The sequence below is a fragment of the Vicugna pacos genome, chromosome 7 (assembly GCF_048564905.1).
Source record: "Vicugna pacos chromosome 7, VicPac4, whole genome shotgun sequence".
Taxonomy (NCBI): domain Eukaryota; kingdom Metazoa; phylum Chordata; class Mammalia; order Artiodactyla; family Camelidae; genus Vicugna; species Vicugna pacos.
Window position 1 is genome coordinate 67,068,544 of NC_132993.1, and position 27,908 is coordinate 67,096,451.

At 40.6% G+C, this 27,908-nt stretch overlaps 1 protein-coding gene across 13 annotated transcripts in view; it reads left to right on the forward strand.

The window, feature by feature from the left end:
• Window positions 1–27,908, forward strand: part of ELAPOR2 (endosome-lysosome associated apoptosis and autophagy regulator family member 2) — a 660,265-nt gene that overhangs the window by 328,277 nt on the left and 304,080 nt on the right. For 12 of the 13 annotated variants that reach the window (XM_072965097.1, XM_072965100.1, XM_072965099.1 and 9 more), the window contains 2 exons: window positions 1,880–2,041; window positions 4,085–4,220. The gene's annotated coding sequence lies outside the window, so the exon portion shown is untranslated. The remainder of the gene's footprint in view (window positions 1–1,879; window positions 2,042–4,084; window positions 4,221–27,908) is intronic. The other variant, XM_072965091.1, reaches the window with a different exon arrangement.

Genomic DNA, 27,908 nt, shown 5'->3' on the forward strand with positions numbered 1-27,908 from the left:
GACCATAAACAAGCATGTGTAGCCCTCTCCGTAGACAACCTGCTCACCAGTGTTTTATTAATTGGTGCATTAATGCAATCTCTGGGGTTTACTGTGAATATAACCCTTGGAAGGTGTGGGCAGGAAGCATTTCTAGACTCTGCATATGCTAATGGGTGTCTTCCTTCCTCTCTTGACTTTGCCCAGAGACTTAGTGTCAAAAATGAAATCCAGTTCGACTCAACGAATAAATCGTTTATCCAGGGGAGCTGTAATGCCAGGAACCATGCTCACTCTTGCCTAGAAATGAACCCTTGAGTTGCTGAAGGGCTTTTGAGTGTACTCAAAGCCTGCACACCCAACCGATCTAGAGAAAATTTTGGGTCAGTGCTAGCATGTGCAATTTGACTATACATTTGATTATAAAATTTTCAGCTGCCAGAATTATAGGCAATAAGAGACATGGCCTTTGTTCTGAGGCTGCCGTTTTCAGTTGGGTAAACAGAGACTGTCGCCATACTGGTGTTTTTAACAGTGGGATGTATCATTGCACAATTCTACTTCTTTTATTCTTGCTGCACAACAGAAGTCTCTTATTCCAGAAACCTTTAAGAAATTACTATGAATAGCTGACTATTTAAAATCCAACCCTTTTTTAGTAGATCTAGCTTAAAATTCCTATTCCTTTTAGCTTTCTGCATTTTTCCAGCTGTGAGGTGGTCTGATTCCATTTGCTCAATTCCCATATACTATGTGCTGTGTTTATTATGATGATCATATTTTGTTTTACATTTATTTGTATAGTTCTTTTTAAATGAAATTTAACAATTGGAAGTTGTTTTTTTTCTGCTCATTAGACTGTAAGCTACTGGATATTAAGTTTAATGCCTTAGATGTTGTTGCATTTTCCACAGTGCTTCAAATACAGTGTGGCCAAGTGATAGAATTCCAAATAGCATGTGAGTTTTTGAGAGATTGATCAGTAGGTTGGAAAAGTGATTTGGAAATTTCATGCAGAGAATAAAGAAGATAGCTGAAAACACCTATTCAAAAAAAAAATGATTTTAGAGTAGGTCATGATTCAACTTTGAAAAAGAAATTTGGCCTGAATAGCTCTGATCTTTCCTTTGGCTTTAATTTGCTGATTTTTAAGGAAAAAATAAAGTGAAATCTGAGAAGTTGAGAGCACTTGGAGAAATTAGAGAGACTAAGTTTAAGGCACACATTGCTGGTCTGAGGGAGATTAGGAGGAATGGAAGGCAACACACCAAATAACAGGTTATATACTATGACAGCATGAATGTCAAGGCTGAAGCATGCAGGCCAGGCCTGTGTGTTAAGATTTGAAGTTGGGGAGAAGAGTTCTGCTTTCTCTCAAATTTCTCTAGTTTGAGGAAGCTTGAAACCTCACAATAACTATGAAATTTCAAACAACCAATAAATTAGATAGAATTGATCAGACCCTCCCCTGTGAGCCTGTTTTATGCATAAAGAAGGTAAAAGAAACCCAGGACTCTACGTGACTACATTGATGAGGGGGACACTGCCAGCTGGGATGATGGAGCCAGGAAGAGATGTGGATGATGCCCAAAGGAGGCACGCCCACTGCACTAAATGGCCTTGGACAGCCCTCCTCACCCCACAAAAAATCATATCTCCAATTTCCTTTTTCTTCTGAATTTAAAGGGAAGTATCTTTATGACGTAGGCAAACATTGACAATTATGCTAAACTTTGGTCCTTAGGGTAATTGCTAAACAATAATACCAAGTTGGTTTGGGCACTCAACATAGATTACATTAAAGATTTATTCACTTCCTTTCAAAATACATCTTTATTTTTCTAAATACCAAAGCTCCAATATTTTTCTGTGTGTTTCTGTGTGTATGTTGCTATTTCAGCTTTTTTTTTCATCCTCAAGTTTCCTAACCTCATTACCAAGCCTTGGGATGGGAGCCTCCGCAAACTCCCTGCAGTCTGCTTTTGTCCTCTTCCTCTTCGAAGCTGCCTAGTATAACAGAAGTTACAAGTTTGTCAGCGTGATCAGAGAGCACAGAAACCAGGTTTGTCAAAAGCTGTCCCTCCAGCTCTGGACAAAACGGTCAAGGGGAAGAAATGAAGGAGTATTATACATGGGAGAACATTTTTAACTATTGGCGATATGATGCGTCAAGTGGATACTATTAGTAATGTCCTACGTGTGTACTGTCCTTCCTCCCGAGGGATGTCAAAGTGTTTTGCACAGTGAGTTAACTCTTACCGTTTCCTGGTGAGAGAGAATTACATTGTCTATTGCCAAGTAGAAAGAGAGGGGGGAAGTAATGCAAACTGTTCAAAGTAATAATGAAAAGTAAATATAGAATTAGGATTAAAAAGACTTTTATCGTTATTTTCCAATCAAGTATTACCGAAGAGAATGCCTCTCACACATGTTTCCACAAAAATATCGCCTCCATCTATCCAGTTCTCCTGGGTATACTAGTGGTTAAATGTTCGAAACAGCACCATCTTTGACTTACGTTAAATGAACTCTTTAGAATATCTGTAGCCAGCTTGTGCTTCTGGCCATGTCATAGTAACTGGTATTAGACTTGCCCTCCTACTGAAAATGGCTATGAAACTGCACAAAGCATACAATGCAAACTATGATCTTTGAGAGAAAGAAACACAGAAGGGATGTGCCCTGATTACCCTATGAATTCTCCAGCATTTTGCCTGGGAGCGCTTTTCTGCCACGGCTCAGTGGCAGTCTTGTTGACCTCGAGAGGCAGAGATTAGCGTCCTTGGCTTTCAAAGTGGTTGCAGTTTGCAGGGCAGACAGCTGTGTGGAAATGGCGAACATAAGATTTTGTGGTGCAAGGGTTAGGCCTGCTATGCACAGGGTGAGACTCAGTGAGGCCTGGCAGAGCTCATTTGCCTGCAACAGGGTTGAGAGAGAGAAGTGTTTATCAGAGGTCATTCATGTAGAGAGAGATCAGAGTTCCCACCCAGCTGGAGTAGAGAGACCACACTAAGCATTATTGTACTTTTAATTAAATTCCTAGGAAAGTTACCCTCTATAAGTAAGGACCAAGCTCTGGAGTAAGGGGCCTGCCTTAGGACTACATCCAAAATAGACCTGCCTTAGCAAAGAATAAAATGAAACTTAACAAAACTAAATGATCCACAGTTCTCTAACTACCTGCTAAGGTAAAACAGAAAACTCTTAAAGGACAATGACGCCATTGAGCCTGCCTACAATATAATTCTGCAATAACCAGTATACAACCCAAAACTGCTTGATGTATGAGAAAACAGAAAAATGTGATCTGAAGTGAAGAGAGAAAGCAGTCCTGAAATGATCCACATTCTGAAATTAGATAAGAACTTTAAATAGCCTATTATAAAGACAAATTTGTTTAAAGACTTAAAGAAAAGAATGAATGGATGAGGAGTCTTAGCAGGGAATGGAAACTTTGAAAAAAAACTGCAGAAATTTTAGAACTCAAAAGTAAATATCTAAAATATGTAATTATCTAGTAAATATCTAAAATAGAAATTTCACTGGGTGTGTGTGTGAGGGGCACAACAGACGAGAGGACAAAACAGTCAGTAAACTCAAAGACAGATGAAAAGATATTATCCAATCTGACCTAATAGGAGAAAAAAAAACCATTGAAAAAAATTGACTGAAGCTTCAGAGTTCTTTTGAATAGTAAGTGGTCTGATATATGTAGAATCTGAGTTTCAGAAGTAGAGAAGAAAAAAAAAAACTTGAGTAAATAGTAGCCTGAAATTCCCCCAATTTGGTAATAAAACATAAGATTATAAAATCAAGAAGCTCAGCAAACCCTAAGCAGGATAAATACAAATAAAACCGTATGTAGGCAAATCACAGCCGAACTGGTAAAACTGAAAATAAAGGGAAAACTTTGAAAACAGAGTCAAGCAGCACGCACTTGTGGGTAACTGTGTGGATGAGGGATCACTTTCATCAGAAACCACGATGGCCATAACCCAACGGAGTCTTTAAAGTTCTGGGGAAAAACTGGTCAAGCATCCCCACATTCTGTTTCTAGTTAAAATATACTTCAAGAATGAAGGTGAAATAAAACTTTTTTTTTCAGGAAACTAAAATGGAGAGATTTCATTGCCAGCAGGCTTCCTCTGTGAGACATGCTAAAGGAATTACTTCAGAGGAAGAGGAAATGGCACCAGATGGAAAATCAAATCTACAGGAAGGAATGAAGAGCACCAGAAATGGTAAGCATGTGGTTTAAACAGAAGAGTGTCTGGTATTGTGTTTGAATGAGTTGGTGAAAATTGTATTTGTCACAATTTAAAAATGGTAAGAAAAGGTGTGTTCCACTACCGTTTTGTCTATTTTATACTCTGATTTTACTTCTCTCTGTGTGTATACGTTTGCATTTATCCTAGATCTCAGTAGTTGAAAACCTTTTTGCACCTTCCAGAGTCCTGCTAAAAGAACAATCTCCTAATTCAAAGGCCATGCTTATGAATGTAGCCGACTGCATGTTCTTTTTTATGATATAGCTGCTAATAGATTCAGTCAGGGCTGAAACCCTGCTGGTACACACTGGTCTAGTTGTACTAGTTGTTAAAATATTGAAATACTTTCATCTAGTTGGTGAATAGTCAGTCTACCATGCCCTTGGAATGTTCCTCCACTTTCCTGGCTGCCCTGGTTCCTCCTTCGGTATATCTCCACCATCTTCCTCAATTTCCATATGGCCCAGCTAGAAAAGTGTTAAATTCTGGTGGAATGGGGTCTTTAGTTTCCAGCTCCAAGGGATATGGTTGATGTTCATGTTCATAACTTGATTCCAGTTGTTAAACCTTTTTGATCAGCACCCCTGAATTGACCTGCTGAATAAGATATTGGACATTTGGGGAAAGTTTCAGTTTTAAGCAAAATTCTCATCAGCTAGAACAAAATTGGATTTTCTCTTGCAGTTTGACTGATTAGCATCCATTTCCAATTTTCCTGAAAACTATACCACAATTTTCCTTTGTGAACTGACGCTTATGTTCATAAGGCAAGGTGAATTCATTCCTGGCTTACTAGGTGGTTTGTGACTCACATGAATAACAACAGTGTGATATGTTCCTGGCCACAGCATATAGTTCCAGAATGAGCCTGTGACCAAATCATTGCCAACCAGGGTGAATTTGAGAATATTTTTTTAGAACCATCAGGAGAAATACATCCTCTTTCTGTCAGGATGACTTAGAGGAATGACTGTAAGCCCGGAGTTGCTGGCAGCCATCTTAGCACCATGAGACAAGAGCCTGTCTGAGATACAAAGCCAACAGATAGAGGAATAGTGAGACCTGACAATATTGTATGTGCTGTATAATCCAGCTAAGATTTCCCAGTTATGTGAGATAATAAATTCCTCTTTGCTTATGTCAGTTTGAAAATCTGTTTTATGTCACTTTTCATTAAATGATTCCTGAATAGAATCTCTCCTCTTTTCCCATCTTCCTTCCCTTAAAGATACTAAAATCTATTGAGCCCCTCCTCTGTGCCAGAAAATATAATTAATGTTCTATGTAGATTATTTTATTTAACACTGTGACTTTCCTCCTACCCAGTTACACCCTTTCACTGATGCCTGATGCTGTCCTGCATCTCAGATGGCCCCAGGATTTGTGATGGTTCCCATTGTGTTACCCTATTTATGACGGATTTGTCTAGAAATGCAGCTTCTCCAAAGTCGTCCATTCCTCATACTCTCACCAGAATTCCTTTTTTCTCAATTCTCTTACTTATCACAAATACAATCAGCTGATATATTAAACCCTCAGTTTTTAGCACATTAATGCAAGTTATTTTGTTACCCATTTAGGGATGGTCATGTTTTTAAATGGGCCAAAACATTGGCTTAAGAAAAGAGAAACATTTTTCATCATGGAACTTTAGATACCTCAGTGTACGGATAATGAAGTATAAGGGCCTAATTAATATTCTTCAAGTTATAGCAGTTACGAGTCCCCTACTCACATGGATACAACTTGTATATATATTAGGCCCTGAGAGATTGTGGGCTTGAGCTAATTAACATGAAATAGGCAATTAAATGTACTGTTATTAAATGTTATTAAATTATCTCCAACTCTTCTGGTCATTGACATGACTTTAAAACATATTTTCTCTGTTCTTGTTGAACATTTTGGGAAAATTTATTGGTGTGCTTTATTCGGTTGGTATGAGCTCTCAAGAGCCAATCAGGCATATTTCTTCCCAAGTCTGTGTTCAGCAATGTCATGTGGATAGCTTCAAACTGGCCATGGTGGGAGTATTTACAAGTGCAAAAATCAGCAAACATTAATCACCTTCACAAGTCCCGAACATTAGTCCCTTCATAAGTCCCAAAGATCTAGTTGTCAAACATTTACCAGTGCACTGCTGGTAGTAAATTTAACAATCTGGTGGTAAAGTCCATTCCTGGAGAATCAAATAAGAAGAGCCTGGGAAAGCAATGTAGCACAATGCCTTAGGTTAGTGTTTTTCTAACTGCGGATCACAAGCTATTCATGTCATGAACTACATTTCATGAATTGTAATGAGTATCTTAGAAGGAAACAGAAGAGTTAAAAATATAGTAGAGAATATTGAAACACTGATTTAAGGCACATGGTAAGTGTGAATATTACTTTCTGAAACTTTTTGTGGTATATATTTATGTGTGGATGCGTGCATGTTCTGGGTTATAGTGTAAAATAATTTCTTCCTGGGTCACAGTTAAAAAATAAAGTTTGAAAGCCACCATTTTATGCCATAGGCTCAGTAGCCAGACACATGTTTGAACCGACTTCATGACCTTGGCGTATGGTCACCTCTCTGTGCCTCATTTTCCATGTGGGTTAAATGGAGGCAATGTTAGCACCTGTATCGTGAAGTTGCTTTAGGATTAAGTGAGATAATGAATGACATTAGCTCGTTAACTGTTAGTTACCTAATTAGAGTTTGTGGCGGTGAGGATAATTGTCACTGGCTGCAGTGGAACTGGGGAATGTTCTGGACTCTCCATACAATCACCTCTAGTTCAGAGCCACTGTTGCTCCAGGACTGAATAATTTGAACTTCTTGGTCTTTATTTCCTTCTTTAGTGAACAGAACCAGTTGTTGTTAATCCTGTTACATCCTGTCTTTCTCCTTGTCATCTTGGGGGATTGCTGTCTGAAAGGTGCAAGGTGAGACCTAATTTCTAGGGTGTCCAGTAAATTCTCAATTGTTCAGTGTTTATGGATGCTAAGGACCATAAAGTGCCAGTAGAAGAAGACGGGAAACGACCACTTACGAAAAAGATGCTAGGTGCTCACAGAAAACGGATTTATTTTGCTTCTTCAGGAAAATCTGTTTTCATTCCTTCTCCCTCAATCCAATCCTCTCCTCTTGTAGTGAGTTTTGTTGAGAGGGGTCTGGGCACCTCTTATTCCGAGTCAGTCCGGATTAGTACCTTAACTGACTTGTATGCCAAGAGCAGATATTTACTAAGATTCTGCCAGCGCAACTATCTTGATTTTCACTGTCTCAGTGCACTAGGGGCATCAGCTATGGAAGGTTTGGACCCTTGAGGCTGGAACAGTGATCAGTCTTTAAATTCCACAGCACCTGCTGTGCTTGTGCCAGCAAGTCCACACTGCCCTCTGCCTACTTATCCGGTCCCTACATACATTTCGGGGAGATCTGGCCCCTCCCTCTTAGCACACATCCACTCATGGGACGCGCCCACATACAGCTGTAGCTCAACTCATAGATTTCCAGCTAGCAGGACTCACATGTCTCTTGTATAGCCTGAACTTTCAAACTGGTTCTGACACCCTTAATCTGTGTTTTAAAAAAGACCAAGCATAACACAAAGTTCTCACATAACACAGCCTCAATCTTTGCTTCCCTGTCCTTATATTACACCCAAATTATCAGCATGAAATTGTGGCATTCTAATATTACACAAAGCCCCACTTCCCCAGGCAGTATAGGGAGGGCAAGACCCAAAAGCTCACGTCTTGTGTGAATCTGCTTATATAAAAGCCCAGATCAAGCAAACGTCTTCACTGAAAGTCAGGATGGATCTCGCCTTTGGGGCTGTGGGAAGTTTGTGACTGGAAGGAAGCACCAGGCTGCTGCTTGAGTGCTGGTAACTTTCTGTTTATTGATCTGGGCTCTTGTTTCATGGTGGGTGTTCCCTTTGTAAAGTTTCATCAAGCTGCACAATTATGATGGGTGCACAGTTACGATGGATGAAGCATATGTATGTTACACTTGAATGAAAATTTAAAAAGAATAAGCAAGGCTGAAGTGAAAAAGAAGGCGAACACGGCTGGGTATTTTTAAAATGGCTTTATATGACAAATTGGCCACAGGGGTATTGACAGAAACTTGCAGTTGAGGGCTTATTGACAACACTAGCCCTGATGAGAGAATCCCTTAATGCCTGGTGAGAGGCCCTGGTGTAAACTGAGGTGCCTTACTCCACTGCAAGCGAGGATTGGCCATGCAGAGAGAAGCCTCCTTCTCATTATACTAGGAAGCCAGGCACTGTGTTTTCCTTCCTGTATTTAAGCAGAAACCAGGGATCAGAGCAATTGACACACGCACCAGTCGCACACCATCTGATAGTTGGTACCTGTGACTTAACAGCTCGGGCTGGGTGGGACTAGAAAGGTGAAAAGTGAGCTCCAATTAGAGGAGCCAAACTTCAGGATCATTCTGAAGTGAGGCAACTGAGGCTTTCACAGTTCAAGTTCTGAAAAGTAAATGGAATTCATCTTTGGCTTTATTTTGTCCCAGTGTTCGAGATATTCTTGAACTTAAAAAAGAAATCAGTGATTGCATCTGTTATGTGCCAGGCCCTCTGGTGGGCTCTGATGATACAAGGGTGAGTGGGACAGCATCCCTGCTAAATGCAGTAAAAACGTGGCCTCTTGGGACCATGATAACCATCAAAAGTTAACTATGGAATGTAACCCAGATTTATTTTGGCAGAGCATTACCATGTGCCAGACCTGAGGAGGACCCTCACTGCCATCACTGTTGGCTTCTCTCACACAGGTTGGGATAGATTACATTTCAGGTTGGGATGGGCAAACCATGTGGCAGAGTTCCAAGGGCTTTCCAGAGGCAGTTCATCTTCGAGTGTGAACACCCTGCCCTCTGTGATGCCTGGTGCCATTTTAGACCATGGGGAAACATGCCCGCAGAGGCCAACTCACTGGCCCACAAGCAAAACATCAGTAGGTAGCAGTCCTGAGACTATCTGCAGACATCTGCTTCTGTTACCTTCCTTCTGCTCCATGTTTCTGGTTACAACGGGCTTTCATATTTTAAAAGGTCACAACTAATTGTAGAGCAAGTTGATTCTAATTATCCTTCTCATCCTGTCTTTTAGGTACACATTGTTTTCTCTCTACTCAAGCCTTGGCCACATCCTGCTTGCCGTTTTGATCATAGGAGGTCCAAACTTGACTTTCTTTTCTGTTACTACTATTAGATAACATCCATCTTCTACTGATTTGGTTTCTGACTGTGCAGCCTTCTTCCGTTTGCATTTCACACACCTCTCTTTTTTCCACTTTAATCTATTCAAGATAACTGCTCTAAACGGATATTTTTTTACCAGTGGTCACATAAACAGATTCAAACATCTCTTGTCACTCTAAATTTATTCTTAGCATCACTGGTTGCAATCACTTTACCCATTCACTTCTTTTCTCTTCTCTCATACAGCCCGTTTTCTTTAGCTCCTAGGAAACACCAGCCTAACATTTGATGCTTTCCCTTGTCCTTCTTAACCCAGCATAGTTTTCTAAACCTGGACAAGTAATTCACTGGGTAGCTTGTGGGACTAGTAAAGTCTACCTCATTTGATTTGTTCCAGTTGCATTATTCTAGAGAACACGTGTGTCACCTGTTTGGTTATAGTGTGTACTGCAAAAGCATGCTACTGGTCATAAAGTAAACTGTGTAATGCCCTACCTGGCAAGATTTTCACAAACCAGTTATCAGAGCTAGACTTAGGAGAGCCAGCAGCTCTGTGTAGGGTAGTATGTTCTCTCCCTGGGATGGGTGATGTGTTGCCAGGCAACACCAAGCAGGTATGCCAAAAATATTTGTTGATTAAATAAATGAATATTTTATTCTTTGTTTCACACTTTACAATAGATCATTGTTTTGCTTTTTGCTAGATCTTTCATTCTTGAGTAGAAAAAGTAAATAACATTTTGGGGAACTTACACATAAGTTGTGCTCCTTTACTCTTCCCAAGGTTTCTGTTGTACAGAGATGAGTAAAGCTGACTTAGGGGCAGATTTAAGTATTACTTGCTCAGGACTCCTCAATCACCAAGCAGTGGAACAGGTCTGTCTCATTCCCAGTTCTTTGGCCTTCCTTTTATGACTCCCTGCCTCTGAGAATTGTGTCCAAACATCCCAGAGCACAAATAAGAAGAGCGTGACATGTAAGCACCTTCAAGTGGCCTGAGTGTCTTCCTGGTGCTTCTCTTCCCTTGAACACACTTGTGTTCACTTCACTTAAAGTCCTCAAGTATTATTGCCTCAAAAATATTTTGTTGCAAGTATGTTGTGTTTCCGGAGACCCTTTCCTCTAGGCCATGACTCTTAGACATGATCCTAATAGGGAGGGGACCTTTGAACATGAAGTTGTTTCCGCACCTGGCACCCATTAGCCTTCCCACCAGGGCCATCTTTGGAGACACTCTCCAGATGTTTCTTTAACTTGTGACTTAGCGCAGCACATTTACACCTTGCTGTTTCGTGTACATGTTGAGTAATAACCTTGGGGGATTTCAAAAGCCCTGAGCTCCAATTCCTGTTTGCAGTTCCTGCAAGATTATCCCAGGGGTGTGGATGCTGAACTCGCCAAGCATCCCCTCCACGGCCTGCCAGTGACCCAGTTCACAGCGAGAGAGCTGCTGCTTTCTGCGGTCTGTGGTGGGGCACACAGATGCTGCCCAAAGGGCGGTATTTCACCTGACGCCCAGGAGAAGACTGAATGCCTAGGGAAAGCAGACTTTCTTCAAAGACATTATTTCATCATTAGGTCAAAAACTGCTAGTGGTAGTGAGAATTAGAAAATGAACTCTTGATTTTATCCATGAGAAAGAACACCTTTAGTTAAAACTGCACAAAGAATGAGCATCTGGAGTTCCTGGGTTCCAATATTACTGACATTGCATGGACTTTACATGAAAGCTCTTGCTGGAACATTAGCATCTGAGTATGTTCAATGATGTTTGAATGCTGATTGAAACAAATTCTTAAACCTTTGCCCTCTAGTATTTTTCTGGAATGTATTATTTGAGCTGCAAAATGTAACATAGAAGAGTCAAGAACAATGTCGTATTGCAGATGTGGGTGAGCCAAAAGAAGATAAGGGTTCCTTGCAGGGCGGGAGATGGGGTTGAGTTAATTCTCTGACAACAGTAAACAGCAGGACAGTAGCCTAATTCTATGAAAAATGTCACGGTATTTCTCTTAGTGCACTAGCCGCGCTGTTCCTTTCCCCAAACAGCCACCATCCTTGGCATCACAATTAAATCTGTGTTCTTGCTCTTAAAATGTGAGTGTTTGTAGATTATAAAATGTTTTGACAGAAAAGCCTTAGAAATATTCCATGCTGACCCTTGATCCTCTCAAATTTCATACGAAAAATCTGAGTACTGTTGGGTAAAGGGATTCCTATTTTAGGGTCTTGCTTTAAACTTAGTTAAGGGCTCTTGACCTGGATGCAGTCTGGTCTGTGGGGGGTGCCTGTTTGGCAGTATCTGTGGATGTTGAACACCTCTGGTTTCTTCAAATATATTTTCTTCCTGCAGATAGTGTCCTGTTACTTTCCCCCAAATGACTTGGAATTCTTGCTGATATTTTCCTTCTGTTAGACAATGTTGTCCCTTCCTGAGAGGCCAGTTGGTTAAAGAGAGTCAGGGAGAGTAGCGTGGGTGAGTCAAGGCAGAAAAAAGAGGTATTCCATTGTTTAGTCCCAGGGATTGATGGTAGCAAGCGGGAGGAAACATAAAAGGTGCTTTGAGAACAGTGGTGCAAAATGTGAAAGGTTAAAACAAAAGCAAAATAATAGGTGTATCCACAGGGTGCCTCCTGCCAGGTGGGGTAGGGGACGTGAGGGAAGAATGTTTCCTTGAGAAAGGCTACTACTTCAGTCTACTGAGCTTTTGAAAAAGGAGACGTTAACCACAGGGCGACAGGAAAAACAGCAGTGGAGAGCGTGCAACAGCAGAACGTTAACTGTTCTCTCGCACAAACATTAGCTCCAGGCTGCGCTGTTTAGTGGGGTGTAAAATCACAATTAACAGAGCAAGGGTTTTGTAAGTGAGCCGAAGCTGCTTCAAATTACATCCTGCTATTAGCAGCTTTTAGAACGACCACGTTGCACAACTCCGTGTTCACTGGACTGTGAGATGGTCTTGAAGAAATCATTAATAAAAATGGTTGATTATAGTTACCCTTACTGTGTTGATAGTTTAGTCCATGATCATTTAGGATGCTGGCCAGTATGGGATGCTGAAGCAGGAAACGGATTGAGGAGAATTGGCGACCAGAGCTGACGGTACCAGTATATCCCAACCGAGTCTCCCTGAGGTTTTCATTGATCTATTGCATATTTCTGCTGAGATTATACCTGGACTCTCTTGAATGTGGTTTAGGCTCAAACTCTTCAATTCCTAATGTATAAAATAATGAGTGGAAGCTCAGAGAACACAGCTAAACTATCAGAAAAAAGAGGCTTTGATTTATGGAGAAGATTAAAGATCTTAAATATCACAATTGCCCATGTAAAAGCTTTTTCAGGAAATAAAATAACCTCATAGAAAATATGACCTAAAATATAAAAAATAAATCCTGTCAATTGTCTTCTAAAATAATGGCTTTAAAATCCTTTTTTACCCCTAAGATATTAGAAGGCCCATTATCATTTCTGTTTTGATACATACTAGGGAGGGTTTAGACGCCATAAAGGAGAGCACATTTTATGGATAAAACCTTGTTGTGTTGAATGTACTGAAACTTAGTTATGCTGATGTGGCAGCTAAGTATTCATCACGTGAGTCACAGATGCCTGCTTAAATTTTTCTCAGGGTAATTGGATGTGTAATGGAATCATCGACACTTATATGTGGAAGCGAACTTATAAAAGGTTTCTTCCAGCTCCTTCAAGGACTGGGAGCAGTGAGCAGTCTCGTATACCTGATTAAATCACTTGAAATCAGAGCGAACACTAGAACTAAGTTTATGAGTCCAAAGTCCTCTGAGCATGTTGTCTACATTGAAAGGAGTCAGTGGTCTTCGGTCTACTCAATCTGCAGAATGAGTGCAGAGTTAACACTAGTACCTGAAGCCCATATGAGACACTTGGCTTCTTTGAATTGTTGTCAGGCCAAAGTTGGTGATGTTTGTCAACACTGTTATTCAAAGCAGCTGATTCCAAATGGTGCACTTTACCTGGGAAACACTAAAAATACCCTTGGATCTCTGTCCAATATTCCTTTTGAGTCAAGTGATAGAAGCCTTATGAAATCAGCTTTTCTGATTTGAGCCTCAGCAAATGCAACAGCTAAGGATGCATCCTGACTTAGAAGGTGAAACAAAGGTGATGAAGGCCGTGGTTGGACTCTGATGAGTTGTGTGACCTTGGACAGTCTCTGAGCTTTGGTTTTCCAGCCTGTAGAACCAAGGGGTTGGGCTGAATGATCCAAGTATTCTCTATCTTGGATATTTTGTTTTGTATTCCAAGTTCAGTGTTGACAAGTATTTCTGGAATTCTAGCAGTCTATTTCATGTTACAGCACTTCTGTCTCTTCTCAAATCCAGCATAGACTTCTACTGAAGTCATTCAAAAATACATATTTTTTGTACTTGGTGGACCCTCTACTAGTCATGTGTTTGGTTTGATTTCCCAGGGTTGGGGTACGTGAGGCCTATCCTGCCATTCTTTGTCATTTGTCCACTCCCCGTACCCACCAAGGTTGGAACAGAAACAAATTAGTCATAAAATAAAGATAAGAGAGCCAGCCGAGGAAAACATTAGAGAAGTACACTGAGGAACTCAATACTTTTGAAAGGTGTTTAACGTTTGATGCTGACCTAGAAGAAGTTTTGTATTTTTGGCAATGTTAGAAGAAAAGGAAGGGAGAAAAAAATGAAAAATAATTATTAAGGACCTACCTTAAGTATGGGAATAGGCTTATTCATATAGTTCTAATTTGGTCCTCTCCATTATTCAGTCATCTCAACCAAGATTAATCAATGCACTTCCATGCCAGGCACTCAAGATAGAGAGGTGAATGGGACAGATACAGTCTTTATCCTTAGGGAGCCACTTAATCAGGTAAATATTTTATCTTCAGCTTTGCACAGAAGAAGTTCCTGTGCTTTTGTAAAACTATAGATTTCTTTTAAAAACATTGGAAATATGACCACTGTTTAAAGAATTCCTCCTGGCCAAGAATGATAAAAAAAAAAATGGATATGCATAGATTTTACTATAATGATGACATAGCAGATTTTGTCCAAAATACTGTCACTCTGAAGGTCCAATATCTTAGTCTCGTAAGTTCTTGATGAGCAGCACTGCAGGAAGGCATTCATATCCTGTTGGAACTGGAGGCACAGCGAGGCCATGTGACTTCTCCAAGGTCATAGAGTGAGGTGGCAGGAAGCCCTAGATCCAAGGTACCTGAGGGTTTCTGGGGAAGGTTTCTGGTTATGTCGTTTTCACCTTCCTGACTGTTGAGTCAGATTTTCTCTTGTACAGGCTTCCAGGTTTGGTGTTCTAAACCTAAGCCTGCCTTCTCCAAGGTAGGCCAGTGATAAAAAGAGAGAGGCCTTTCTCTCTATCCTTTGGCCAATGCCCCATTCCACCCCAGAAGCCTGCTGTGAATAATTAGATAAAGCACACCTCCCACTGCCCTCAGAGGCTTTGGGCTCACCTGCCAAGTCAAATACACTTTATCTCAGTCAAGCATTGCCTGCCCCTCTGCTGTGGCCGAACGCCCAGGCAGTTTACTGCTATTTAACAAAGCCAACTGGAGAAGAAAGTGACCCAAATGCCAGCACTGGGAGAGTTATGAGATGCAAAGGAAATTTCCATGAGGTAAAATATGCAAATGAAAAAGCCTGACTTTTCTTCTCAACATAAACCAGCCACTTATAGCCCTGGGCTATAAAATGCCAAGACAGCCAATGGGCCCAGATTGGGCCACAGCACAGGGAACCAGCTGGCTAGGAGTCCAAGGGCCTGGACATGAGGAATACAGCAGAACCCATTTCTGCTTCTGCTGGTCACCATTCATACACTTCCAAGGGTGCTTTTGGGGCATCTTTTGTAAGGCACGTCTCGTTCTGTGTGGTAGAGCATCTATCTTTGCATTTGTTTTGGTTGCCATGATGGAATTCTTTAAGTTCCTCCGTAGCACATTCAGCTCCTTATTATCAGTATGTGCACCAGGATGCTGCCACACACAGTGGGAGTCTGACTCTTACTCATTCACCCCTTTGTGTTGCTGCCATGGGAATGGGAGGTTGGCAGCTTCTCTGATGCTCTGGTAGAAACTCATGGCAAGTGGTCTGTTGGGGAGTCTTTGCAACTCCTTCTGAGCCTTACGCTTCCGGGGGCAACATTTCTTGGTGGTGGGAAGTTCCTCATGATCTCCATTGCAGAACTGAATAACAGTGGAGCCCTCTGCAATTTTTTCAGGGACCCAGCATATCTGGGAGAGATGCCCACATTACATTAGGCTGCCAGAGAGGGTGAACGTTTCTGGCTCCACATGTCTGCTGTTACCCTCCTTGAAGAAAAGCTTTACCATTCTCGAACGTGATTTGAATCAACTCTTTGTGTCTCAGTTTTCTCATCTGTGAGATAATGCTGATAACACTCACCTCCCAACGTTGTTTGTGAACGTAATAACCATGAGGCTGTGCTCATGAGTGGGCTCTGTAAATTATAAATACCTTACTTGTAAGATATTCTGTCATTCTATCAGCCAGCATCCTTCTTGAGAAATTGCATATGGAAGTGGTACGGGTCAGACTTGAAATTAATTAGCACATTAACGCACGTATGATGGATTTGGAGGTGCTGAACACTCCCTTCTCACCCACTGAGATCCTGCTGCTCAGCCTCTTACTAAGTCTGCAGTTCACTGCAGATTGACTCTGTACACCCATGAGTCTCTTATGATGTGTATTCGACTGGCAAGAGGAATATCACATACTTTTTTTTTCAATAAATAGAGGACATCTTAAGTACCTCAGAGTGAATGGCTGCTATAAAAGTTCCAAAAACAAGCATCATCAACCTTGTCATTTGTCCCTGGTCACAGGGTTAAGGTGTGGTCAGGGTTGTGGATTGAATCTCAGAATAAGAACAATACATGGAGTTTCAAAGTGTAAGAAATATGAGATAATAACACTGTTTTTGACAGAAAGAGAATAATGAAGGAGCATTCAACCTCTATACGTTCTCTCCACTTTACTGTAGTTTTCTTCAGGGAATATGATTTTCTGAATCATCAAGGTGCATCTCTGTGTGTGGCGAGGGAGAGAATGTACGCATTACAGATGGTGGTAACTTGGGACAGAGCACCTGCCTTTCCATTTTCTCTCAAAAATTTTCTTATTCCAAGCCCAAAGCAGAAACTTATATTTGAATCTTTCTGTTGCTTTTATTTTCCATCACCTGACATTAAAACCTACTCGGAGAGAGACTTTGACATTATTCATCTTTTTGCATGAAACATGCAGTGTTTTTTATTATTTACATCTTCGAAATGATGAAGCCATATAGCATAGGCTAGTGAGAAAGTCCTCGCTTCATAATCAGACAGATTGGGTTGCAGTTGTGGCTCTATGGGTTATCAGCTCTGTGACTTTTGGCAAGTTTTCTGTTTTTTGTTTTTTTACACTTCTGAGCTTCAGACTCCTCATCTGGAAAGGGGAGATGATAATATTGACCTGTGATTATTCTCAGCATGTTTAGATAACGTAATACATTCAAAATGCGTGGCATAGAGTAGATTCCCCCAATGTGCTGGCAGTGTCTTCTTTTTTTTTAACTTAACAGCTGTAGAAGTGGAGAGAGGTCATGGAGAAGAAACAGAGCTCAACTCTCCAGGCCTGTAAAACCCATTCCCTAGAGCTCTTTGCAAAGCTCACCTTTATTTGCAATCTATTTCTCTTTTAAGGGTGGAATTCACTTAGAATCCTTCACTCGAAGAAATCTTTGCTCAAAACCCTTCAGTGGCTCAGCTTCCTACCTAAGCGTGTCGAAACTCTCCTGCTTGATTTTCAGATTCTTTTTACTTTTGTATACCATACCTCTCCAGCCCGGTTTCTTTCCATCCTTCACTCGTGTTCGTCACACATCGTCTCTCTTATTCATTAATGTGGCAGATTGTACTTCTCAAAGACATCTCTGGTCCCATATGCTCTTCCAGGACCTTCTACTCTCTCCTCAAGAGGCGGAGTCTATTTTCCACCCCATTGAAACTGAGCAGAACTTTGTGACTTTCTTGTGGATGGAATGAGGTGGGAGTGCCAGCTGCTGTGTGACCTAGTGACCCTGGGTTGTAAAAAGTGGTAAGACTTGCTGCCCCTGCTGCTTGCTTTCTGTAGGAATGCTCCCCTTTAGAGCCTGGACACCTTGCTGTGAAGCAGCAGAGAGCCACATGGAGAGGCCATGGGTAAGAGTTCCAGTTGGCAGCATTTCACTGGGGTCCCAGCAGACACCCAGGCTCCTCTACCAGACATTTGTGGACAAGATTATTTCAGCCCCTAGTCTTGAGCTGCCCCAGATCTGATGAGTGGAGGAGAGGGGAGTTGCCTCCACCAAGCTTTAGCAAAATTGCAGAGTCATGAGGAAAATTAATGTCATCATCTTAAGCCATTAAGTTTTGGGTGGTTTACTCCTCAGCAATAGAACCAGAACAACTTAAGAGTACTGCTTCCCATTTATATTTAAAGGTTTGGGGGGTTAAAGTCCTGTCTCCTCTGTTCTTTATTTGGAGGGCAAATCAGTGCCAGGTACACAATACAACAAAAATGGTTCTTAATGATCATCTAATTCAGTAATTCCAGAGCTGAATTTTGGAAAATAGATGTCCTGTGCTTTATTTTTTGTGATTCTAATGAAAAGGCTCTGAGGTGGTGCCCAGAAATACAGTTAAAAGTCTTCTGATGAGCATCCTGATTTGGAAACCACTGATACAGTTTACACTTCTGAACTCAAAGGTGCACAAATAGACCCAAAAGCGGGAATTAACTAGTCTTAGGTAGCAAAGCAAATGAGTGGAGCTGAAATTGGAACTCAACTCTGCTGTCCCTCCCACTGGCTCATCTTTGGAAATATCTTTCTTTGTAAATTACTCAGCATAGTTGGCTAGAAATATTAACTGGCTTCCTGTACTACCTATTCTTCAGAGTAACTCTGTAATACATTTATCTCTGCCCCATAACACAATCTCTGTTTTTTCAAGCGCATGAAATGTTTCCATGCTTTCACAAGGTCTGGGTGAAAAGGGTCTGGAAAACACAGCAGGAGGGAGAAAATGGTGCGATAGAGATGCCTGTTTTCTCTTTGCGTGACTGCCAAGGTCAAGCCACACATATACATATGTTTCTGCCTTCATCTGCCTGCAAAGGTTGAATTAGACATGAGCTGGACAGGTTGATCTCTCCATCTCCAGCTGACATGCTCACAATGTGCCAAAGAATAGAGCACCGCAGGGACAAATGGGATGAAGTGAAAATCATTTCCATCGCCCTGGGAGGAAGATGACAGATCAATCAGGGCAGGTTCTGGATGAATGAAGTCAATGAGTTGGAAGTCCTTCTAAAGGACTTCTCTCTGCTTTTCCAACTCTTCAGCCAGTTATAAGATTGATTTTTTTTTAATAACCCAGAATTTTCAAGAGTGTTTTGCTTCATTGATATCAACACTAGCCTGCTTCTGCAATAATTTGACATTTGAATCTTGAGTTATTTCTTGAAATTTCCTTATGGACTTAAAAAAAATTCAGTTGGGTTTTGATTTAGAAACTTTCCTCTAAAACTTGATTTTGGATAGGCAGAGATTTTAAAAAATATTCTACTTAGGTCTTATTTTATGTTTTTCACTGGCAACAAAGCTTGCTGTTTGGGAAATTTTCTTTTGTCAAAAATTCTTGCTTTTTCACTATATATAAAAATAGATTTTAAAAGTTTCTTTTGTATAGCATAAGGAACTATGTTCAATATCATATAATAACCTTTAATGAAAAAAATATGGAAACGGATACATGTATGTATATGCATGACTGGGACATTGTGCTGTACACCAGAAATTGACACATTGTAATTGACTGTACTTCAGTTTTTTAAAAAAGTAATCTAGTATAGAAGTCCAAAAAAAAAAATTCTTGGTTTTTAAATGGACTTGGTGGCCATTTTTGAACCAACACAGTATTACTCTGAAATATTTTATCTCATCTTCTGCTCCCCACTCTTGATCTTCCAGATTAAGAAAGCCTGAGTTACCCCCAGAATGAGTTACTCTAAGGACAGGTTGTATTTACTTTTTCCTCCTCAAAATGGAAGCTGGACTAATGGAATGGTTATAAGTTCTCATTAATTACCTCTCCTGTTTTTACTCATGTCACAATTGGGAAGTTTTCTTTTTTCTCCCCAGCTGGTACAGTTTTTCATTCAGTTTTAGTTTTCTAGTCTTCCTAATTTACATTTGGTTGCTTTATTCCTCCTGGCTTGTAAATTTTCTCATTTACGTTTGGTTTGCTTAAATTTGATTATTCCTGTGGACTTTTTTTTGAGGTTTGTATGTTTTGTTTTTGGTGTTAATTTGAACTTAAATAATAATACCAAATATTTTTGAATGCTCACAATTGTGTCAGGCACATTTTATTAATACAAATGTTATTTTGTTTAATCTGCGCAATTTCTTGGTGAACTAGATGATATTATTATTCCCATTTTAGAGATGAAGAAAGTGAAGAAAGAAATGAAGATATGTAAGTTCCCAAAGAACACAAAACTGGTAGAAAGGGCTTAATCATATACTGTTGTTCCGTAGGTAATAAATCTCCTTTTCCCGTATTCTGTGTGTACTTTTGGCTCTGACTTTGGGTTAAGGTTCAACAGGTGTATTTAGTTTGTCTTAGTTTAATAGTTACCCAATTGACCATGATCAGAATCACTTGGAGGGCTTGTTAAACCACTAATTGCCAGGCTCCGCCCACAGAGTTTCTATTTAAGGGGGGTCTGGCTTGGGCTCTGAATTTGAGTTTTCAACAAGTTTCCAGCTGACGGGGACGTCCTGGTCTGGGACTGCTCTTTGAGAAGTGCTGGTTTCGTTCTTTCCCTTCAGGTAAAGTTAAGAGCCTTCTACTTTATAATTCCGTCTAAATGTGGCAAGTTGGTATCTAGAAATATCTATATCTATATCTATATCTATATCTATATCTATATCTATAGTTGGCCCTTGAAAAGATATATATATATATATATATATAGTAAATGGCCCTTGAAAAATGCAGGTTTGAACTCTGAGTCCACTTATATGAAGATATTTTTCAGGAGTAAATAACTACAGTGCTGCATGGTCTTGGCTGGCTGAATTTGCTTACAGTGTATACAGAGACTATAAATTATACATGGATTAACCCCTGCATTGATCAAGGGTTAACTGTAAAAATCAGTCAATTTAGGAATTCTTTTTCTTGTTCTTTTTTTGCCTCCTGGAAGACAGAATTATACATGGTTTATGGTTTTTTCTTTTACCTTTCCCAAGACGGCTGTGTTTAGTTTCTGGCTAAAGCTGTTTCCTCAGGCTTAAGTGATGCCTTTGGCCGAATGCGCTCCTAGACCTGGGGGTGCGGATCCCTCCGTGCCTGGGGTTGGGCACAGGCAGCAGCCCACACTTCAAGGGAAGTACCTAGTCTCGGTGCGTCCAGAACTACAGGCTGCTGCTCTGTAGGCTTAGCCATTTTCCAGCCCTTTCATTATGGTCCTTACTTATGGCAGACATTTATGGGTAGCGTGGGTCTCATTCCACTACGAAGTGATGATTTACCGAAGTCTTTCTAGTCTTTGCTTTCAGTTCATTGATGGTTCTCACTGCCGGCAGTCAGTTTTTCACAGAGCCGGCTAATCTTATATTGCCTTTATGTTTGGTCTGTTGGTAGAATTTTGAACTGATGGCAGTTAAATGATTTCTTATGTGAAGTGTTCCGGGGAGATGTGAGAGGACCTGGGAGACAAGAGGATCCTGGGAGTTCCATTTACAAGGTGTATGGGTGGGAAGAGCAAAATTAGAATAAGCAGTAGGTGAAGACGCCCAAAGGGCATCTCAGAATGAAAAGGCCCAGATGTGCCTCCCCTGCTGTTCACCTACAGCTCCACCGTCTGATAAATGTAGGTTCAGGAAATGATAGGATTTAAATGCTAGGAACGTTCTGTAACTCTGAGGATGTGCATGATGTTCTAGGTTACTTGTAGTGTCATGGATCATGCAATTATAAGGCATTTGAATTGGCGAGTTTGGGAAGCTTCCAGTGCACCCGAATGCTGACTGCATCAAGAGGCGACTAGATTCAGAATGAAAATGAGTTATGCTTTGATGCCTATGAAGTAGGTGATCTTGGGCAAGTCATTTAAGCTCTCTGAGTGTCAATTTCCTCATACACAAAATGAGGAAAAAATTGTCCCCTCATGGGAGAGTCGTAAAGGTGAAATAAAGTTAAGTGTGATAATCTCTTGAAGAGCAATGTCTGGCTTTGTATTTGACTTTCAAGTTCTGTCATAACATGATACAGTGAATTCAGCTTTGGATCTCACATTCTCAAGAGTGACCTCTGCCCCAGTCAGACTGGTTTCCTTACAGGGCCATGAACGTGGAACTCTCTTCTCATTGACTTTGCTCAAAAACATCCATGCATTTTACTTGCTGAGCCAAAAATGTGTGGATTTGGCATCTTCCAGCATAGTTTCGTTTTCTGTTCTTTCTGGGAGCAGAGGAGTCAGTGGAGGAGGGGGAATTACTGTAAAAATTGAGTCAGTGTGAAATCACTCCATCACTAGTTCCTGACCCTCTATTCTCAGCCCATGGTGGCTGCTGAGCATCATAAAGAAAGAAATATATGGCTCCTTCCTGCCCTTAGCTCCTTGCCATTCAACCAGGGATGCTAACCACTCTGCCACAACAGCTGCCAACAAAATTTTCCCAGCAGAGCGGCACTTCTACACCTGGGAAATGTTCTTGTGTCAGATCTGACCAAGGAGCATCTAAATGGTGGGGGCAATGTGCACCATAGATTTCATAGAGAACTAAGTGGGGCATGCTGAAATCATAATGAGTCTTTATCCTCATCTGTCAACTTATAGATTGATGGATTGGCCAATGCTGAATATTTCCTCATGGATTTACCAGTATATTTCATCCTCTTTTCTTCCATAGCTGTTAATTTTAAAGATTGTGTTTATTTTGTATCATGTCCTGCCCCTGCAGGGGCTGTGTGAACCCTTATTAACTACTAGCAAAGCTGCCCCTTGGTAAATTTCTGGAGATCTCTGTGTCCCTAATGGATGTGTTATAAAGAGTATTTATTCGATTCTTCTTATACTTTTTGAAGGTGAGCAAAGTAAAGAATGGTAGATTGAAGCTCATATTGAGAAAGCAGTTACTTACTGTGCTTAATAATAACTGTATCAAGTCAGACCTTTCAGGATGGTGGTGTTGTGTGCCTGGAGTTGTGTCACATAATTGCTCATTGACTTCAAGAAATCTGTGAAGCAGGTGTTGTTAGTCTTGTTATACAAGTGAGGTAGCCAGTGTTCAGAGAGGTTCGCTAAGTGCAGGAGGAGCACAGGATTGGAATCTCAGGCTTTTGGTTTGAGTGCAGAGTTCTGTATTCAGTTGTGTCCTTGGACAAGTGAAGCAAGCTTGTGTTTCACCATTCACTAAATCCCCTCTCAAAGTGTTGTTGTGAAAGTTAACGGTGATGATACATGCAACGTGCTAAGTACTGGTTTGGTCCTTAGCACTTCTTAAACATCAACTGCCACCAATAAAAAGAACAGCCAGGATTCTGATCTAGAACGTTCCATTTCCTAAGTCCATCCTCTTGAGCCCAGGGCTATGCACATTTCTGTTTTCATGCTGAACTAAAATCTTACCTAGCAGGTGAACAGGGCTTTGTATAAAGGGACCATAGCAACTATCGTTTCTGAAGTGGAATTGGATGGTTTCTTTTCTTTGTGGGCCCCTAGCAGTAGTGTTTTGAACTTCTGTCACAGTAGTCAAAATAAGCATGCTTTTTTTCTGATGAGCCTGTTAGGAAGGTTTCATTACCTATGGGTTCAATTTTAAAGAAACACATATGCAAATTTTGGCTTGCAAAAGAAAGCAATGTGCTATAGTAAAGTTCACAAGGTCTGCTAGTTGTTCACCAGAGCTAGTTCCTCCTCTTCTTGAGTGCACTGCGGGAGAATATATCCCACCCTCCTGTGACTGACTCAGCCAGTGGAGGATGAATGGGATGCCCATCAGGGCTCTTTTCCCTTCCTGGCAAAACTGAAGACAGTCAGGGGAATCTCAGAAGCCACATGCAGAAGCTGACAGAGCCATGCATGAAAAGTACTTGTGTCTCTTTGGATCATGCCTGGGGACAGCTACCTGTCCATCAAAAATACTCGAGTGGAATTTACTGAAACAAAATATAACTCTTTTGTGTTGGGCCGTGATCCCTTTTGGGCTTTGTTTTTTACATCAAACTAATAAAGAAATGTTTCACAAACTTTGGTAAGTATGCCAATCAGATTGACTTAGAAAAACTGCTTGCCTTCTCCCCCTCTTTTAGTGAGTTAAGGTTCACCACCTGCTTGCAGGAAGAATGAACCAGCACACGGCCTCTGGAGATCACTTTGAATCTCTTCCTCTTTCGCCTACCTGTCAGCCCAGGTAGGGGCCTTCACACATCTCCTAGAAGCATCAATGTACCCATCAGCTTTTCTCTGTGTTCTTCTGCATCCTATATCATCCTATATCATATCATATATCACATCATGTATCATATGCATATTCTATGCATCCTATATCATATCATATTATATCATGACATTTCATGTCAGTTAGTTCAGTTTAGAGAGAATTTGAGACTTAATTCAGCTCACAGCTGCTTTAAACACAGTGGGAAAAGTAAGCTGGGAAGGCCTGAGGGTTAGTTGTGTTTCCACTACTTAATGACCACATAGCCTCAAGCAAACCTATATTTCCCTTAAACTCAGTTTCCTTGTCTGTAAAGTGTGATTAATGCCTGCTGCTTCTCTCCCTGCGATGCTTTGAGAATGGACATATGGTTTAGGAGAGTGTTTTTAAGAAATTAGAACATGCCCTACAGGGCATTACAACTATTACTTATATAAAATAATAATGTGCACTTTGGAATCTTTACAGTAAAATGGTAATTGCTTAGTCCCATCACAAAAGGTTTCTTTTTATTTGTGAAAGGCAGTGTGGTGGATTAAAGCAGATTGACAGGCAGCTCTATTTGAATCTTACATCCCATTGCTTACTAGTTGTCTGAACTAGTAATTTATTGAATTGGTTGCTCCATGACTTGTTCTTATTATCTGTGAGTTTTAATTAATCACACCTACTTTGCAGAGTGTCAAGACCGAGTGAGTGCTTGCAAGTTAGGCACTGAAAAATAAAAAAAACCAATAATATATTTGAAAGATTTGCTACAGGTCAAGAGAATTCCAGCATTACTAACTGTTTGCATGCACATTAGCAAATATTTAACAACAGACATAAGGGAGCTGACACACTTAATATTGAAGACTCAGAAGTCACTGTCAGTTGGAGGGCAGATAAAGCATCTCAGAAAGTCTAATGCCAACCAGTGGGATATTACTTTGTCTGACTTATAAAATTCCTAATTAAATGTGATTTTATAAGAACTAGTGTTTTGCATAGAGAGTATACTTGTCCTGAGGAGTGCAGTGATGTACAGCCAGATGGACTTGCTCTTAAGTCAGGACTGTGGGCTGACAGGCAGGGTGACAGCAGGGAGATCATGTCATCATCAACCGCATCTGGTCACTCTTTCCTAGTCCAGTTACTGCAAAACACTTTCTCTTCAAGTCTCTGTGGTTTTTGTAGATGCAGCTTAACTGCCACAGTGAAACTGTGATCCACTTCTGTATGCAAATAAACAGTGTCCTCTCTGCTTTCTTTATACCCTTCCATCCAATTGTATTAACAAAATGTGTGAGACCATTACTGATAGTAATAATGATAAACTTTCACACGTCGCATATTTGAGAAAAGCTCCTACAATAGTCAGATATTATTCTCTACTAAGTATGGAGGAAGAAAATAAACTAGAGTGTGTGTATAAAAGAAAGCATGTGTCTGCATTTGAGCCGGTGTGTGTGTGGATGGGGGAACCTGAGGGGAGGAAGGCGGAGGGGGCGGGGGAAATGGAAAATATACCAATACAAATAAAAATGATCAGTGAGAAAAAGGGATAGTAGAAAAGGAAAAGTGTAGGGCGAGAAGAATTTTACCAGGTATCCCAAACTTGACAGGAATAGAAATACATGTGAGTGTTCACCTGTCTGTGAAGGACACTTGCGTTGTTAGAGGGCGCTGTTCTGGAATGAAGCTGCCTGCAGACACATTTCCTCTGTGACATTTATGGGAATATGAGGCTTTTTTTCTTTCCAAGTAAATATGGGAGCCATTTAACCCTAACATGTCTGTGAGGAGATTTATGGCTTAGGACAAATTCCATGTTATTGAGGGGCAGAAGTAGGAGAGAGAAACTGAACTCAGAAGTCATCTCCAAATTTTATTCTCACCCAGAGTTCCAAATGGCTGGATTGTTAACAAGCAGCAGAACTGATGGATTTAGTGTTGCCTCCTACCTGTCTGGAACACCTCCCAGAAAAGGACCTCATTGAATAAAGAAATGGCTCAAATCAGTGAGCAATAAGGATCAAAGGCCTTGGAAACATGCATGCTGTATAATTCATACAGAACTGATTTTTAACCTATTCTTTTCTCATTCTTGGAAAATTAGTAGTTAGAGGCAGTAGAAAATGACTCTCTGCTATTTCAAAACCATATATGGTGCCATCGAGCTTACCAGGTGCTGTGGGGAAGCTCCAACCTGGTATCATTTTTTCTACTCTCTTTGGCTACTTTCCTAAATAAGCACTTTGCCTCAGCACACCTGGATTGCTCCCTATTTCCCTGCAGCATCCTTGCTTCATTGGAAATCCCTTTTTCTTCCCCAGTCTTTAAAAGTCCTTCTATTTCTTGAATACCCAACTAAACTCTTATCTTATCCTTGAGGCACTTTGATCATCCATTGTGTACATTTCTAAAATATGGCCAATCCCTTCTGGAGTTACAGCTACTTCCCATCTGTAGGCTCAGTTCTGCCTGGGACTTCCGGGAAGGAAGAATGACGAGAGCCTCAAGTCTACCGCTGTCTGGATTGAAGCTCAGTCTTTTCCCCATACACTGGGAATCCTGTGTTTTAGGGAGTCAGCTTCTAAGTCTCAGCCTTACCCCCATGGATTCTGTGCTTATATATACTCTTCTGCCTCAGTTTTGCTGCCTAGCATTTCAGTTTCCTTCTGAGTTTGGATCCCAAAGCTGTTGTTGCAGTCTATAGAACGTAGCTAGATCACAGTAGCCCCCTGCTTTTGCAGAGTATGGTGCTAGGTGTTACTTGGGCTATTTCTGTCTTCTGTGAAAGGAATGATCACCCGGGATGGTCTTCCACGTTTCTTCAAACAAGAGGACTTAACTCCTAGTCGCCAGCTACCATTGACTCCTGCTACCTGTGTGACCACTGAAAAGTTATTGACTCTTTTTCAGCTCTATTTTCCTCATGTGGGAATTGGCATAGTAGTAATACTTAATTAACCTCATAGGACTGTTGTGAGGATGAAATTAGTTAATCTTGGGACACTGCCTGTCACATAATAAATGCCCAGAAATATTAGTTATTATTACTGTTTATGTTCTTAATATCATCACTAATATGCCATACCTGTTGTAGTCTCTGAATTAAAATCTTCTGCTTGAGTCACACCTGAACTTGTCATATTCTTTGCATATTAGCCACTGCCTCCATAGCCAGGTTCATTTCCTCAGCCCTCTTTCTAATATGCCTTAGATTTTTTCTTCTCCTCTAGCTTGGATCTGCCTCACACCTAAGTATACTTGAGTCCTAAATGATAGAACTTTGATTTTTCTGTTCTTCATGCACCTAGTACACATTGTTCCAAAACTTATTTACTCATCTTATTCCTTCTATGCTAACTTGTAGGCTCCTTATGGTCAGGGACCTTATCAATTGCATCCTTGTGCCTCCTAATGTATTTTATATATGAAAGAGCCCCAGTCTATATATTTTAAACAACTGAAAGACTGCTCGTACAGAATATAATACACATCTTAAATTTTAGTATTCAGATTGGGGATAAAAATGTGGAAATACTGGGTCCAGGTTGTGAAGTCTTGAAAAAAAAAAGTCTACCAAAAGCTTGCATAGTGTTTGGTAAGACTGGCAAGACTTTCTTGTATTGGAATAACAATATGGAAGCCACGTATAAGGAAGGATGTTGCTACAAATGCATATGCAAATATACTAGATAGATCTGTGTGGAGGGACACGGGAGTGGGGAGCTTGTTAGAAATCAGTTCTAGGGGAATTGTTAATGTTGGTGATGGTCCTAGAAACTGGAATGAGCAGGTATAATGGAGAGTTATTTCTTGGGAAGGATCAAAAGAATTTGGGAATTGAGTTTAGTGTAGTGAGTAGAGAGATAAATCAAAGGTGATTCCTTGAATTCAAACCCAGGTGACTAAAAGAAAGATGGAAT